Source organism: Triturus cristatus, chromosome 4_1 (assembly GCF_964204655.1).
Source record: "Triturus cristatus chromosome 4_1, aTriCri1.1, whole genome shotgun sequence".
NCBI classification, from domain to species: domain Eukaryota; kingdom Metazoa; phylum Chordata; class Amphibia; order Caudata; family Salamandridae; genus Triturus; species Triturus cristatus.
Window position 1 is genome coordinate 863857432 of NC_140585.1, and position 18011 is coordinate 863875442.

At 44.9% G+C, this 18011-nt stretch overlaps 1 long non-coding RNA gene across 1 annotated transcript in view; it reads right to left on the reverse strand.

Moving 5' to 3' along the window:
• Window positions 1–18011, reverse strand: part of LOC146855685 (uncharacterized) — a 407510-nt gene that overhangs the window by 286064 nt on the left and 103435 nt on the right. Inside the window, exon 2 of the long non-coding RNA XR_014981368.1 lies at window positions 16337–16538. This is a non-coding gene — a long non-coding RNA (uncharacterized LOC146855685). The remainder of the gene's footprint in view (window positions 1–16336; window positions 16539–18011) is intronic.

The window sequence follows — 18011 nt, forward strand, 5'->3', positions numbered from 1 at the left end:
CCAAAGTGTACCTAGCCAAGATATGTAGGTGAAGCATGTGTATGTAAATGCTAGGATATGTCCTAATGGAGCCAAGAATCCCCAGGGGAAGTGCTAAGCCCTCACCTGATGGTCCTGAATGAAGGACCCCGTCTATGCATAGAGTATGGCACCCCGCAAGGGATGTCAGGTCTCTGCCTGTCGAAGGATCAGCCTGCAGAGTCTCGGTCCAGCCTGGAAGGAATTCTCCTCTCGGTCTGTAAAGGGGAGTGAGGGTCTTTTATACTAAAAAGGTCACTCCAGGGTTTCTTCTTGAATCAATATATTTTAAAAACATTTGCTAATCCTCTGCTTATCTTTTTCTAAACAAACATGATCATGTACAGCTGGCTGTTGGCCATGGATGAAAAAAGTGGTGACCCTTATACAGAATAAATCTGCCGTGCCTGTGGACATGTTTATTTAAGTCACCCTTCTTATGGACAGGGACGGGGGAGATACTAGTCAGCAAATTGCTGCCACCTCCAACGCCATAAAAAACACCACTTTTATTTCATCCTTTGTCTTATTTATTGATCCATCTTTAATTGGTAAATTTTATAAAATTGCTCTGGCATCACTTTGTAGGCACACATGCATAATGACACGACACATCCGAACACCTACCTGAGCTTGAAGGTCGGAAACGCCATGAGGGGAACGGCCGGCGACCTTTCTTCTTGTTGTGGGCTCCTGTTGTGGGCTCTTGCATCCTGTGGCCATCTGACAGCGCGAGCGCCGTGAGGGAAACGGCCTTTCCAGTGCCTGCCTACATTACCCAGAGGGCATAGCGAGACCCTTGGAGAGCGTCAGCATTACGCGCCAGGACCAATAAATTCGAGGAGCGCCTCCCGCAGCGCGGGACGCGACATATCCGAACACCTACCTGAGCTTGAAGGTCGGAAACGCCGTGAGGGGAACGGCCAGCGACCTTTCTTCTTGTTGTGGGCTCCTGTTGTGGGCTCTTGCATCCTGTGGCCAACTGACAGCGCGAGCGCCGTGAGGTAAACGGCCTTTCCAGTGCCTGCCTACATTACCCAGAGGGCATAGCGAGGCCCTTGGAGAGCGTCAGCATTACGCGCCAGGACCAATAAATTCGAGGAGCGCCTCCCGCAGCGCGGGACGCGACACATCCGAACACCTACCTGAGCTTGAAGGTCGGAAACGCCGTGAGGGGAACGGCCGGCGACCTTTCTTCTTGTTGTGGGCTCCTGTTGTGGGCTCTTGCATCCTGTGGCCATCTGACAGCGCGAGCGCCGTGAGGGAAACGGCCTTTCCAGTGCCTGCCTACATTACCCAGAGGGCATAGCGAGGCCCTTGGAGAGCGTCAGCATTACGCGCCAGGACCAATAAATTCGAGGAGCGCCTCCCGCAGCGCGGTACGCGCGCGGGCTCGCCCGGGCGAAGCCCGGGCCAAGGGCGGTCCCGTCCTTGCCCGTCATTGACAGGAAGAGGCAGGGCTGGGCCGCCCCTCTAACAGTGACACTGTGACTGGGAACAAAGGATTGAGAAGCCCGCCTATCTCACTGTGAGTAAGCATTCACCTGAAAGCACTTGTCAAGTAGAACAGAACCAGTAGCAAGTATCCAGGACTGACCCCCTTTTATACATTAAGTTATTGAGATCCCAATCAACATAGACTTGCGAGCGTGGCTGGAGCAACCTGAAAGGTATAAAAGACATTGAATAAAGGAGCTGGTGAATCTGGGGTGTAGAAGACTCATACGGGTGTCACGGGAAATCCTGGAGGGGTTCGTTGAGTGATTGGTGGGAGCACAAGTTGTCATACACTGCCTGGTGATTTAAAGGGTAAGACAGAGGTAGCATGGCAGGCACAGTTAGAACACGCTCAACCAAATCAAAACTAAGGTTACCTACTCAGATAAAGCCGTCCTCTATGGAAGACGGCATATTGCCCCTACAGGTCCAACCCACGGCAATTGACCGTATGTTGCAAAAAGCCATAGGAGCGGTCTCTAGCGAAATTGAACGCACTGAGAGACGCCTATCCCTGACACCAATATTAGAGATATCGTCCCAAACACAGGTGATAGTTTGCGAGAGAGTGGAATCTCCCCCCACCAAACCCCAGAGTCTAGTGCTCTGGATCTTCCATGTGCCCAGCAGACACCGGAAAGGGATACGGGGAACCAAATTATGGGTATACCAACAGTGGCATGCATGAAACGTAAAGCCGGCCCAACGAAAGTTAGATCAAAGAGACCCGAAATTGGCAATGCCCCATTTATAACAAAAACTAAAATTGGGACAGGGAGGGAGGTTGAGCCTAAACAATACACAATCCCACCACTCTGGTTGTCGCAAATTATGGCTGACCTGCAATTACAACTGGAAACCTTCATAGCCAGCCAGATTAAACCACTTGTGAGTAGATTGGACAAGATAATCAACGAAGTAAAAAGTAGGGATAGGGCATGTAAGCTAGTATCGGATACCACTTTTACCCCTAGTGCCAGTGGTTCCAATTGTGCCTCAGCGGAAGAGGGACAACCTAGCAACTTAGAGGAGAGACAAGCCCAAGCCATACAGACCTCAGCACGAGAGGTTCACATAATGCAGCAGATTAAGTCCACAAGCCAAAAGGGGAAGTCCCAGCAAAAGGGAGTGCAAGGGAAGGACCCAAATATTACACCAAGGGACTATTCAAGTCCCCTAAACACAGTTCAAACGAATCAAGCGTCCTGTCAATTAACAAGTGCGCCCAGGTTAGCACCTTTAGTTTCCCTCCCAACGATAAATCTACCGCCAGAGGCATGCCCATTAGTAGTGATTCTCACAGGGGTCCCAGAACTTAAGGGCGATCAGAAGGAGTCCCATCAGGAACTGAAAAATAAGGTCATACACTGGCTGAGTTGTAACAAACCTTTGCCACAGGGGAAAGATGGAGAGATCCTTTTAGTCAGAAGGGTGAACTGGCTCGGTAACAGGCATAAAGATATCAGTGGAAACTGCATCATTATCAACTTTAGGGATAGCAGTGTGGTTAAATATATCCTAAGAGAGGACATAGCAAAACATAGCAGGATTATAAAAGCTCTACCCCTGGACTATTTTTATCCTCGTCAATTTGCCCCAAATATGGAAAGACATCATGAGGGTGGACAAAGGGACATAACTCGTATAAATCCTCATGTAATTCAGGGATGTCAGGGAGTAAGGATGGGGTTGCAGGAAGTAGGCTTGGCTATGTGGGATAATAGGTTTACCCCCCTCATGTCCCTAGAGGATAATGACTGACTAACCCATTCTTCTGTCACATTGTTACATCAAAGTAATGAAGGGGAATTTAACATTCTGAGGGATGAGGCAGATGAACCGCTGGACACAGCACAGGCTGGCTCCCCCTTAGTTACGTGGCAACTGAACAACACAGACCAATTAGTACCATCACTGGAAACAAGAGAGGTCGAGCCCGCTGATCAGCTAAATACCACCAGTGGAGATACATCACGCCCCGACAGAGTGGAAAGTGAGATAGAGGATGGTGGAATACCCCAGGGGCACGAGGGAACAAGAGGGGAGGGAGGCTTAGGTGGGGTACAAGACACTGTTCAAAGATCGGGTCAGGCAAGGATGATAGAGGGTGGTTTAAATATTATCTCCTGGAATACGGCTGGATTGGCAAGCAAGTTTCATAATCAGGAGTGGAGAGAATATATTACAAAATTCGAGGTAATAGCCCTGCAGGAAACCTGGGTTACCGAAAATAGCACTTTTCATATAGAGGGTTTTAAATGCTTTTTTATTCCAGCCCTAAAATCCAGCTCTGGCAGAGCTATGGGGGGTTTATCTATATATGTGGATTTGAGGGTGCAAGGTAAATGGTCAAATATATTAAGTCCATCCCGCAACGTACAGGCCGTAAGGTTCGAGGGGAAGGGACTTGGCCTGATACTATACAATATATATAATCGGGGTGAGGGTAATGAGGAAAATGGCATTTTGGGAGCATTAGACTCGATATTGAGTAAGGATTATCTATATGCAAATGGAGCAATGCATCCATTTCACATAATTATGGGCGATCTAAAAACTCATTTATGCCCTTTTTTGCTTCCAATAAGCTCTGACCGGTCATGCTGCCCCTCTAAAAAAGGTCCCCATTTTGCCCATACACTGGAAGGTAGAGTCCTGAGTAAGCTCTTGATTAGTCACAACATGGAACACACAATGGACATGATGGCCATGGAAAGTGACGGCACCCTCCCCCCGACATATAAAGGGAGAGGGTGTTCGTCAATCATTGATTATTTTTTAGTCTCCAGGTCCCTCAAGCGCTGGATCTTAGAGGTTGGAATTGAGTGGAACCCATTTAGTGATCACAATCCTTTAATAATGAAATTGCAGTACCAGGTTTCACCCAGGACATGTATAGTGGGTGGGGGTATAGTGAGGGCGACAGACCAAGGAAGGCGGCTCAAGTGGGCCAAGATTGAGTGCTCAGCATTCGACAGAGCCCTAATTGAGAAAGGGAAACAGCCCATTGAAGAATGTCTTGACATGGCAACTGAGGGACCACAATTATTAAGCGCTTTTGGGAGGATTACCAGTCTGGTTGATGGGCTTTTAACAACGCGAACCGCAAAAAGAATCCCAAACCAACCAAGATGGTTCAATAGTGATTGTTCACGGGCCCTTAGAGAGCTAAAAAGCAGCCTAAAACAGAAGCCCAGGAATATAGACAGGGTTACTCAGTGCAGAGTAAAATATAAGGCCGAGGTTAAAAGAAGGAAATTAGTTCTTCAGGGGGAAGTGTGGGCCGATCTAAGGGAGGCAGCAGAAAGTAGGGATCTTTCAAAATTCTGGAGCATAATCAATAAACCCTGCTTTCATGATAGCCGCACCCCGGAGGTTGGTGTAAATATCCTCCCGGAGCAGTGGGTCTCACACTTTAAGAGCCTGTGTAACCATGGGAAGATGACTGTCGCCCCCGAAGAAGCTGTTAACCCGCAGGAACAGTGGGTTGAGTTTACCCTAGCTGAAGTATCCATGGGAATTGAGGGCCTATCAAAAAATAAGGCACCAGGTTCCGATGGGGTGCCACCCGACCTGTTCATTAGTAACGTGGAGTTATGGGCCCCATTAATGACTAGGGTAATAAATGCAGCAATTAGGTTCGGTCTGCCGCGAACCTGGTCGACCGCCACTATCGTTACCATCTTTAAGAAGGGTTACAGGGATAACCCCCAGTGTTACCAGCCCATCTCACTGATTGACGTCTCTGCTAAGATCCTGGGAAGGGTAATCCTTAATAGACTAATTGAATGGACCGAGGATAACAACATCATCTCGGACATTCAATATGGATTTAGATCGGGAAGGTCAACCAGTGATCAGTGTTTGAACCTGTACATGCTAGTCGCCAAGTATACTTGATCATGTAAATAGGGACGAACTGTGGTTAATGATGAGCCAACTTGGGATTGAGCAGGGACTGATTACAATTCTTAGGGATTTACATAGAGACACAACAGCTAGGGTACGCTATAACACTGAAGGGGGCCTCACTGAAGCTTTTGTGTGCTCTAGCGGGGTGAGACAGGGGTGCATTCTTGCGCCCTTCTTATTTTCTCTTTATATTAACAACTTCGAGCAGACACTGATTGCCTTAAACACTGACTGCCCGAGAATTGGCACGCGTCAAATCCCAGTCCTGCTCAATGCAGATGATGCAGTTTTGCTAGCTCGTACCCCGAAAAGTCTACAGATTCTAATCGACGGTTTCGTGAGGTTTATGGGAACTTTAGACCTCTCTGTAAACCTTGGTAAATCATTTGTAATGATGGCAGGCAAGAAATCCCAGTCCAAGTTTACACACAGAATTGGGACTCACTCATTGGAAAATGTGCAGATCTTCTCCTATCTAGGGATATTGTTCGATGAAAGGTTAAAATTCACATCTCTGATAGAAGAGAGATGCGGAAAACTAATATCTTCAAATGGTGCAGTGACTAGTTATGGGCGAAGGCTAGGAAGATGGTCCCCAGAACAAGTAATGCATCTGTATAGCTCCATCTGTTGTTCTAAAGTTCTGTATGGAGCAGAAGTCTGGGGTTTCGCAGATACAAAACAACTACAGCGGGAGGAAAATAAAATCTTTCGGTCTATACTAAAAATCCCTCAGAGTACCCCAGCTATCATTGCCCACAGAGAGCTAGGGAGTCCATATATTGAAGACATGGTCAAGTATAGACCCATTTCGGCGTGGCTCAATATTTGGTCAAACCCAGAAGCTAAGATAAGTAGGCTAATATTGAGTGACTGTCTAGGAAGAGAAAGATGGATGAATATACCTTGGTTTAAGTATGTTAAGGCCACCTTGGAGAGTTTGGGTCATTTAGAACTCTTCACTAACCCACTAGTAATTAGAGCGCAGGATAAACCCTTGTTAAAAAGCTTGTTCCTGGCCCAAAGAAACGCTAGTAGAGCGTTGGAAGAAGGGACTAAGGGGTCAGTGAACACACATAGCCTTATCAAGACTACTGTGGGAATGGAACCCTATCTTTGCTTAATGTACAATGCACAGGACAGATTTTTAATATCTCGTTTTAGGCTCAATCTTTTATCATATTTATTAGCTGATCCACAAGGCTACACTGTTTCGATTGAGCAGAAGGGTGCCTGCGGCTGCGACAACCTGTCTCCGCAGGACACCCTTCATTTTGTATTTTTTTTGTTCTTATTACTTCATTCCAAGGCGAAGTTTTTTAATTAATATTTTGAAAAAGGCCAACCTGACTCAAGCCAAATCAGCGCTAATGTTTTTACAAAGGGCAGCTGATCCATTGACCTTGTGCTGTATATTGAACTTCATTAAAGTCGCATTGAGATTAAGATTAACTAAAGGACAGGTTTAAACTGTGATTGCCAAGAAGCTATGTATCTATTATGTGACATGTTCTTTTTCCCCTCATCAAATGTGCTTATGATGTTGATTTAATTGTTTTTTAAAAATTATGTATCGTGTATATATGCTCTTTTATGGTGTTTTTAACATCTGAATAAAGAACTATTGATTGATTGAAGTCAGGTACAGGGATTAAGATAGGGTACCAAGAGCCTGATGTCAGAGAGACAGAAGTAAGCGACTAGGTAAATGGTCACCTGTGTAGGACCGTTATGCGGTATGTACATGATTGGACTATCCTAGAGGACATGACACCAGCTATATGCAAATCAGTCTTGACCCTGTTCCTTATGGTAACAGTCCAGCCCAAACTGCCATTCCAGGTCTTCCCTGGACTAGAAACAAACATCCTGGGACCAGCTCCAAGGCTGCCTCATTCCGCTCGTGGGCGGAGTTCGGCCAAGGACAGTCTGCGACACTTATTGGACCATACATGGTCATTCAGATATATATCTGGTTCTAAGTAGAACAGTAGGTTCATGAAATGTAGGAGCCTAGGTAATTTCACCATTTAAGAGATAGCAATCCACCCCATAATAGACAGTAGAAGCATCCACCAGAACGACAACTGCTCCTAAGGGAATGCACCACTTTGGACAGGCCACCCTCCAGCAAGTCTTGGCCTGAATAGTAGATGCTGATGCCTAAATATCTGAGCTCTCGTCTAACGGGGACCTCTCCAAGTGTTACAGTAGGCGAGGGTACATTTGGGGACAGTGGATACAGAGAAGATTTGCCCCTATTCATTAATAGTCCAGAAGCCCTCCCATAGCTTTCAGGGTAATAGTGATAGGGTTTTAGTCATTGGTTCAAATTCTTTAAGTAAAAGAAGATGTTATCAGGATGTAGTGACTCAGCATGAGTGCCACCGCAGAATGCCCCATGCCTAGCCCTCAAGCAACTGCAGCAACTTCAAAGGCTCCACTGCAGACACTGATAGGCAGGTGAGAGGAGACATCCCTGCCTGGTGACCCTCTACACTGAAATGGGAAGGGAGCTAAGTAGCCTGAGCTGAAAACGGGCTGTCAGGTCCGGTAGAGCAGCCTCACAAATCGTATGCTGCGTGCCCCAAATCAAAGCTTGTAGGAATTTGAATAGGCAGGCTCAACATAGCATGTCAAGTGCTTTTTCGAGGTCTAAAACCAGGGAAGCAGCAACGGGATATAATGGTGGAGCTGCTTCTTGAATTCTGTAGAGTCTGCGCAAGTTGTAGAATGGTTTTGCCAGGGACAAAGTCACTCTGGCGTGGGTGGATTAAAAGAGGGAATGCTCTGCACAACAGAGCAGCTAGTATTTTACTAAGGATGTTATAGTCTGTGTTAAGGAATGCTATGGGGCTATATAAGGAAGAGTCAGCTGCTTCTTTCCCAGAATTCAGGATTTGTGCCAAAGAGGCCTCTCGTAGTGTCCCGGGCATTACACCTTCCATCAGGATTTCTTCGTAGAGCTGATCCAGTTTAATGGCTAGTATAGGCACTGAATGCCTTTTAAAATTTGACGGGGCATCTGACAGTGCCAGGGGTTTTCCCCGTGGGGAGAACTAATATGGCGGCTTTAAGCTCCTGGACTAAAGTGAGAGCCCAATTCTTTCCCAAGGTAATCAGGGATCCTGGGGAGCTCCAGAAAATCAAGAAATGTATCTTCGCTGTCTGGGATCTTGAGGGTATCTATTTTAAAAAGGTGGGTGTAAAATCGTAATAAACATGCAATTGCTTACTATGTATAAACCTGGGTCCCTTGGCCCTCAAGTGCTTCGTTTCTGCCTTTCAGAGCCTTGCGAAGAAATGGCCCATCTTGTCCGCCTCGAAATGTGAGCAGGCGATGTATATCACCCAGTCGATGCATCACAAGATTCCAGTCAGGAGCACCTCCTCTTTGTGCAGTTCTCACACGTTGGTCCTCATTGTTGAGTCGGAGGCCACCCGACATTCAAGGCCTGATTAGAGTATCGGTCGGAAAGCCTTCAACCCCTGGTTGGAGGCTTTCAGCCCGACATGGTAGATTTAAAGTCTGACCGCCGTATTATGATGACAGCGGTCGGAGTTTAAACCGGCAAGGAAATCAGACATGGTTCCAACTGGCTCAAGAAGCCCGTCGGGCAGTCAGAAAGTCCTCATAATCCCTCAAGGACAGCGTTTCCGCCGTCGGGATTATGATGTCGGTTTCCGACAGCCAATCCATGTCAGCCTTTCCGACATGGAATTGGTTGTCGGAAACTGACTTTGGCTGCCCCTAGCAGTGCCCCCTTGCCCCAATGCCCTCTGCATTTCACCCTAGGGGCCACCTATGATGCCCCCCTAAACATCCCTTCACAGTGCCTGCCACACGGTACAGGGAAGTTTTAAAAGTTTAATTTTTCAACACGAGTTTGTGCTGCAGGCAGTTTCAGCCCAGTTTCAGCCCGCCACACAAACTCCCATTAAATAATGAAAGTTTGCGACCGCACAATATGCGGTAGCCTCCTAATTGCGCAGTGGGAACCACCAACCTATGGTCATTGGGTTCCTTCCACGAAACCGTGTCGGTCAGAGGCAACGCCGATGACATCGTAATTAGGACCTCAGTGTTGATGTAAACTCGTTCAGCTCAGGCCAAGTATCGCTCCAGAGTCTTGCAGGCCTCAACTACTCCTTGAATACAGTACCTTCAAACCACTACATTGAGAGCTTCCCATTCGGTCCCTCTCGAGGAGTCCATTCCAGTGTTTGTGTCAGAGTATTTAGTGAATTGGGTTGACAGTGTTTCTTAAAGGACCAGATCTTCAAGCATAGCTGTTGAAAAGCGAAAGTGGGAGCCCTGGTTTCATTTACACATTTAATGCAGATGTATGGGATACAGATTGGATATTTTGTATGTGCCTGTGCCTCTCTGTCAATATATTGGATTTTCATGGGTTTCATGTGAAGGTCAAGCTGGAAATAACAGAGGAGTGACCCCTGGAGCAAGTGGTTTTGAATCGGGACTGGAGTGGGGGGTGAGGTTTTTGCAGTACTTAATTATGACTAATTTCAAGTGTTGTTGCACAAAGAAAGAAAGCTGGTAAAGGACGACTCAGACACGGATTCCCATAGATGACTGTGTCTAAAGCAGCATCGAGACATGCAGTGCCATCTTCTGCCAATGAAAGCAGGCCATCAACTTACAGCAACGCTGCACCTGCAATCAGATTCATATGGCAATTTAGTTATCTGACATGTCTGAAATAGATCCAAAGAGGGCTGCTGGGATGGAAACAAAAAAAGGCCAAATTAAGGCCAAGATGTAAAGATGCAATCCCTTAGCTGTTGAGAGTGAGCTCCACTCACAAGGTCTGAAAGCAGGGGGGAAACAGGGCCATGACCCCAAAGCACAGACAGGAGAAAGTGAAATCTCATACGCTCTCCAAACTAAAAGGGAAGCCAGAAAACCCCCTAGAAAAATAGCAGAATATCTCTTAAGGTCCCTTGCCTCAAAAAGATGGAGAGAAGAACCTAAAATCCTTAGAGATGTACAGAGCTTACGGGCCCACAAATGGGTAACCGCCACCCACCACACTACTGAAGAAGATTGCTGTCTGTGGACCTCAATCATGTACTCATTAACTATAGGGAGACTTTTGTAGCTGGTAGATTATATCCTGGAGCCATGTTCACATTCACTGCAAATCCACTTTCTGAATAACTGAAACCAGATGACAAAAAATGTTGGAACACTTTGTAGTGAAACATCCTTGTGACCTAAGTAATGAAGGCAGGGGGCTCAGGATTCCCAACAAAAAATTGAGCCAAAGAACTAAAGGATTCGAGGTGCCAGTAAACACAAGAGGTATTAGGGCAAGCCACGAACCAAGTGACCAGACAGAAGCCATCCTCCTGTTCTTCAAAAGGGATAGTAATGCATAGCCACATTAAGAGTTAGGGTCTTGAGCTCCCAGGATGACTTATGGACAAGAAAAAATGGCCTTGTAAACAAGAGAATGAGGGTGTGAAAAACTGCCAATACAGGAGAGCATAAGCTAGGTACTGAGAAACAAATACTTCTAGACAATAGTACCAGTGGCACCTGTTGGATATCAACTACCCTGGCAAGTCTATCTGGATTCTTTGATTTGTATGTCTGGATTTCTTTTGGACTTTGGCTGGTATTTCTACACTAATCAATTGTACATCACCATAATACGTGAATATTATGTGGAAGTGTAGCTTCCTACAGTGACTAACTGAATCATTTGCACAACTCTCTGCCTGCATCCCGGTATCCTGCCACTATGTGCCTACAAGCTAAGCCCCCAACAGATACCCATCCTTCAACCCAAGACCTCCCTCCTAAGATAGGCAATCCAGTGAAAATCAACCTTGCTAAGACAACTATCAAATGGCCCGCAGCCCACAAAAGGAAGATCAACTCAAGTAAAGCTGAAAAGGAAATTTGTTGTTAACACCTCAGCCACAGCCCTGGTCAACTGTAACCAGCTCTGGCTCAGCTCCACCCAACCGATCATTGTAGAACCTGGAGGCGTCGGGATTCTAAAGTCATAGACAAATCACTTGTGCCAGCTGATGTAGGTACCACAACAATCCACCAAGAAATTGCCCACAGTTCTCACATAACATACACCTTACACACTTTCAGGTCCACAAATGTGCTCCATTCTCAAATAGTCAACCTTATGAAACAACAAGAAGCAGATTTGCATTAATGAAACTTGGCTCAACGAATTCACACACATTCTGAACTCACTAGTCCTACCTGGCTACTAAATTATAAGACTGGCAAGGGAAAACCAGAGGCGAGGTAGCAATTATCTTTAAGGAACAATTTGGCTGTTCCTGACTGAACTCTACTGCATACTTGTACATTGAAAATATGAACAATGTCCTACCTAATTTACAGCCATATAATCTAGACCCCCTAAATCCACACAAAACCTTCCTGAGCATATTGCAGAATAGATCTCGATCAATCAGATGCTGTTCCCCAAGAACATCTACATGGGAGCCTTTAACATAGACTGGGGCACCGTGAATTCAAAAATGCTCAGTAAAGATAACAACATCCTACAACTTCATCATTTAAAGCAACTTATCTCCTTTTCTACCCACATCATCAAAAGAAAAACATTAGACCCAATCTTCAACTCATTAAATGGAATCAAGTGTCTCCTGCCATCAGAAGTAGACTGCTTGGACTACTTCCTGTTTTTATACCACATCCCAGGCAAGAATGAACCAACCACAACCGGAATACGTCTTCTGAAATGAAGCTGTGCTTAGACCCAATTTACAGAATCATACCTTAAAATAACTCTATAGTTCTAAACCTGATCTCTAAAATGGAGACCATGTAGACACAATACTCCAAAGTCAGCAAAGATTTGAGAAATTGCAAGTAGCCCCCCAAAAATTACAATTCCCAACCCTGCCCCCAACTAATAATGGGTCACCAACGAGCTTCACAAAATTAAAATGGAAATCAGTACCTTTGTAAGACAATGACAGAAAGGAAAGAAAACACGAAATCTTTACAGACAAGAGATCAGAAAGGCAAACAATTGTTCATCAAGCAACAAATAATCCAGTCTCAGAATCCCACCCAGAGCTCTAGTCAATGACATTAAAGAAAATATCCGATCACCCATTATTCAATCATCCACCCTATCAATGGAAAAATGCTACAAATTCTTGTCATTTTTCTACAACAAAATACTTAAGATAAAAACTGACTTTAAAATTGAACTAGCACATTATCTGGTCCCCACACAATGTCAAAGAATCGGGTCACTTTTCACGAAAGTAAGCTAAATGACCTCAAAATACTAATCAGCCAAATGAAACCCACTCCCTATTTCAGATACATTGTCTCTGCAAAAATAATCAAAGAAAACTTTCAACATTTCTCTCCAAACTGGCTTTCCTAAATAAATGCCTCATTGTCACATGGGTCCTTCGCCTGACAAGCTAAAAGTGGGCCAGATGTCTCCCATTCTAAAAAGAAAACATAATGCTAATCCTGGAGTAATTGAGCATTTTCGACTTATCACCAACCTCCCCTGGCTCGGAGAAACCATCAAGAAATGCATACGCATCCAATTAAACAATTATGTTATTTCCGGTGTTCTACGATCTACTTCCCAATCAGGCTCAAAAGACGGCTATAGCACCCAAACAGCAACACTAAAAGCAATGGAGGATATTTATCACATTCTGGATAATTAAGTATGCCTTCTAGTATTACTACACTTGTCGGCTGCCTTTGACACGATGGACCATGATTTACCAATAAACACCCTAGAACAAAAAGGGTTTCAGAGACAAAAATACAAAACAAATATTAAAACTGGGACCATGGACATGTTAACCAGGGAAGGCAGCATGCAGCGTGCCTCTAGGATCCACGCTATCACTGATCAATTTCATCCTAAATGTGGAATCACAAGGCCTGTTACTAGCGAACTCAGACTTAAAACAACATTGGTACGCAGATTACACACAGCTATATCCACACTTTATGGCATGGTCTAAAGGCAATAAACAATTGGAAGAACGCACCACTAGAAAATGAACTGTACCTCAAAAAACTGCTCATCTCTCACAAACCATTAAACAAAATTGATTCTTCCCTCAAACTAGCTGAATTCAGATTTGTCCTAACACAGACTGCAGGCGGCAAATCCCTAGGAATCACTCTTGACTCCTGACTTACTATGTCTCATCACGTAAAAGAATGAGGCCATTCTGCTAACTTCCATCTACACCTGCTAAAGAAAATACAACACCTATACTCCTATAACCAGCTCAGAACTGCTGTGTACACTTGTAATATTCACAATAGAATCTGGAAACGCCACACTAGCTGGCCTAATGGCTTCAACATTGGCCCTGTTGAAAGTGTTTTTTCACTCAACAATGCGTCTCATCACGGAGTATAATGTTTGTCCAATTCTGAAAGAACATCCCTGGCTCCTACTCAGGGCCGGACTGGGAACAGAAACTGCCCCTGGCAAACTGCTCAGCTGGGAAGCAAAGGTCAAGCTCAAAATGTGTTGTCTACACCATGGAACATCCAGCTACCTAAAGGACCCCCAGACCAACTCATGAGGCTCAAGACAATCAAGTAAGAATTCGCTCATCCTGGAAACCCGGTAATTCAAATCCTCTCTTGCTCTAAAATAAATCTTCTTGGGCTCTGTCACTAGCTCCTGCACCTCTTTACCTCATAAACTGACAAAATCACGGAACATCCTGAATTTTGTTAAAAGACTAAACACTCACCTATTCAGATTCGACCTTGAAAGTCCCAGCCCAATGATCCCCCCAAATAACTCTGGCTTGGTTCACCCTTCCATTATAAGAATTGTTCATAATTCCTAGTTTGGTCCAAGAAATTTTCTATAGGTGACTAACTGTAGGACTTTATACAAGCTCCCCATATGTTTATGGTGCTTAACAATATGTTTCACCTCTTCCTCCAGCCCTCTTAGCCCCCCGATTTTTCCTCTTCCCTGCCCCTTCTCTCCCCAGACTCCTAGCGTCTGGTAAAGCAATATATGGCTTGTTGCATCAATATACTTATATATGTACTTCTCATTATTCTCCATAAAGCTCCTTAAACTAATCTTGTGGAAAGAGAGATGTGGAAGACTGTTAAATAAGTATAGTCAAAGTTTATAATGGTACGCATTTTCTTCCTCCGAGTGCAACTCTTCTTATGGCCGGCCTGCATAATCTCATCTATTTGCACTAAGTTAGTCTGGAGACAGCAACAGACAGAAGGCTACACAGACAGACAGCCCAGGCTATAGCCCGGGTGCACTGAACAAGTAATCTGTGTAAATATATATAATGAAGTATTCTCCCCTGTTAAGGCTTGGTGGCATCTAATGCAAAGCATACTCCGTTCCAATGGGCCATTAATGTAACTCCTTTCATTGTGTTACTTAGGCAGTGTGCCTTGGGACCAATTAATGCTAATGTTCACAATGTAATATATTCTGCTGGGGAGAAAGAGAACCCTTGAACCTGGCCGACCCCGTCTACCACGAGTTAGATTAGTGCACTGAAAGGGATTACAGCCCACACCCTAGGGACGAGGGTAGGTAAAGGCCACTGGCCCTGAATCTGCCAGGATGGAATGTGAACAGGCTCAAATCACTTTCCCTTGACAGCCTCCAAGGCCCCACTGATACGTGGGTAGGAACCACGGATAGGCCGGCAATGTGCTTGTAATTAGCTCCTTTGTCTTACCTTGAGCCAGGATTTACCATTTTGGTAATTTAGCCCTAGCATCATCACCCTGAGGAAGAGGTGACCGTGCAACTGGATTTAGAAATTATAAAGAACAGCAAAATAAGTGTGCCCCCATTCGTTACCCTGTGAAACACAAAAGTTTGCATTTTATGTGTTTATTCGTAACCAAGCTGTGCGGTTGTTTCACCAACAACCAATTGGTCAGCCATGACGCAGGGCATTTCTCATGGGTCAACAGAGAAAAACTCAGCAACTGAGCAGTGGCCTCATATTTGAGAACACCCACGTACCTACAGAAAGCGCGAGGGTTATATCCAAGCTCATAAACGTAGTAATAGTTTGACGTTTGAAGGCTGCACGGTGCTTTTGGCAAAAGACTGGGGCGTCAAACTCACTCCAAAAACCTTCAAACCAAAGGCCTTCAAAAGAGAGTACACTCGCCATCATATGAAACTGAAGAGGCTCAGAGCAGATTAAAATGTCTATTCCTAACATACGACTGAACTCACATATGAAGCAGCACTTATGAGATGTTCTCTCAAGCAATGGCAACAAAAAAAAGCTTTTCCGACAGAAAGCAACGATCATCTTTGCGGTCACAAAGAATGTGTTAATAATGAAAAAACCCGTTTGATGAATTCATCATGATGAGCCCTCAATGACGAGAGGGGGAATGGTGGCGACTCATTCCAAACCTCCCACCACCACTGCATCTCACGCTTCCGCGCCTCGATAAATAGTTCCTTGCTCTAAGCCTTTTTCTTTCGTTTTGAACCATATTCAATTTTCAACAGCTTTTATTTAAGGAAATGTCAGGGTTAAAACATTACCTACATACCACAGATATATAAAGAATAAAAATATAACGTTTTATCCTGCCTATGAACATAATCGATAATCCCACTTCCAGATGTGACCACCGAAGCATATACATTATTGATATTAGGAGATACATTACACAGAAAGCAAAGAAATAAAACAGACAAAAACATACAAGCACTTAACTGTGTCGTTCTTACGGCCATTGATTCTAACTAATAAACTACGCGCCAAACACCTCAAGGTCTGCATATAATTAAACTTTGGAATACACGCACAACAAAACATGTCTACACTACCGAGAATATTTAATCAATTTATAAAAATGTCTCAATATGGTACTTACATGCCCAACTCACAGTTTTCAGAACTGCTCTATGTTAACATTCTGGTTTCGTTTTGTATTGCTAGGGGTTTCAAACCAGCAAAAATCCCCTGAAGTAGGTAATAATAGCTCTGTTTTGCATGTGTGGTCTGAGGGTCCTCCTTGTGGTAACATTTTTCAGTGCATCTCCACAAGACTTCGAAAGGAAGTGGATTTCCGCTGCCTGCCAAAAAACACAAAAAGTAAGCATCAGCTTTCAACAAGGGTTGCTGACCACCCATCATTTCACTTGACATAATATACAATTTTACAGAGCAACAGAATAACCAGCAAAAACGACTTACGTGTGAACATATACAGATCAAGTTAAATGTTTAAATTACTCGCATATTACAAATTTCAGCAAATACATTTCACGTCAACAGAGAAATGTATTTAAAATTGTCTTAAAAATAAAATATAACATAATATTAATATGATAGATAAAATTGAACACGTAGGTGAGCACTGGAAGCAAAATGTGTATTTCGCACGATATGTGATAGTGATCCTCTTAGATAGTTGTATTCAGGGCTTCAAGTAGGCCGGATCTCACCGGGTCTGAGCACCGGTAGTTTTTAGGTCTCGCCTGGCGAACGCAGCGCGAAGCGCTGTCGCCAGCGAGATCTATTGTTGCTGACTTGCCTCGGAAGTGGGACAGGAGATGGGCACGCGCATGGTCTCGGCGGATTTGAGTTGGTGTACGCGCTTACAGCCACGCGGCGTGCACATCTCCTGTCCCCCTTCCCTCGCAAGCCAGCATGCAGTTTCACTTTCGTCCTCACCAGCCTCCTGTAATTTTTTTTTTAAATGCGCTCGCGCGCTCCAAGCGCGGCGCGTCGCGCTTTAAATGTACAACTTGCAATTTATCTGAAAGCTTCCATGTCAATTGCAAGCAAAACAAAGCCGTGGCTGGTAACACGCTATCCTTTAAACTGCAATTGATTTAATTACAAGTGAGAGAATGACGCACGAAGGGAAAAAAAACGCGTGCAAATACTGAAACGCAGCATGCTCACTTTATAGTGCACCATACCACCCCCTGAGCTGCCAGACGCCACCTCGGCTACTACCGCTTACGCCACCGCGCTGGTATGTTCAGTGTTTGTTGCCACTCATCGCCTCAGCTACCGCTTTGCCAGCGTTCGCGCATGCGTAAACCACTGCCTCACACCTGCGGCTCTAAAGAGAAGGCGGAGGAGTAAATTGACAAACTAGACCACATACTACTAAATAGCCAAACAGGTGTGACGGCCATATTGGATGTAGCTTTACTTGCTCCGTGATTAGCTACCCAAGTGACCTTGCGGACATGTCCCTTTTATAGGAGTTTGTCAACTAATGCTCCATCTTGCCCACTGAGCTCCCATAAAAGCAACTGGAGAGAATTGTGATTAAGAGAAAACGAGTGGACTAAGAGGATCCGGGTTCTTCACTGACAGTCACTATCAATTGTGCAAGCAGACATGGCTGGTAACACGCTACCCTTTAAACTGCAATTAATTTAATTACAAGTGAGAGAATGACGCACGAAGGAAAAAAAAACCCGTTCAAATACTGAAACGCAGCATATCACTTTATAGTGCGCCATACCACCCCCTGAGCTGCCAGCCCCCACACCACTTTTCACCCTGGACTCTACGTTTAAATAGCCGCA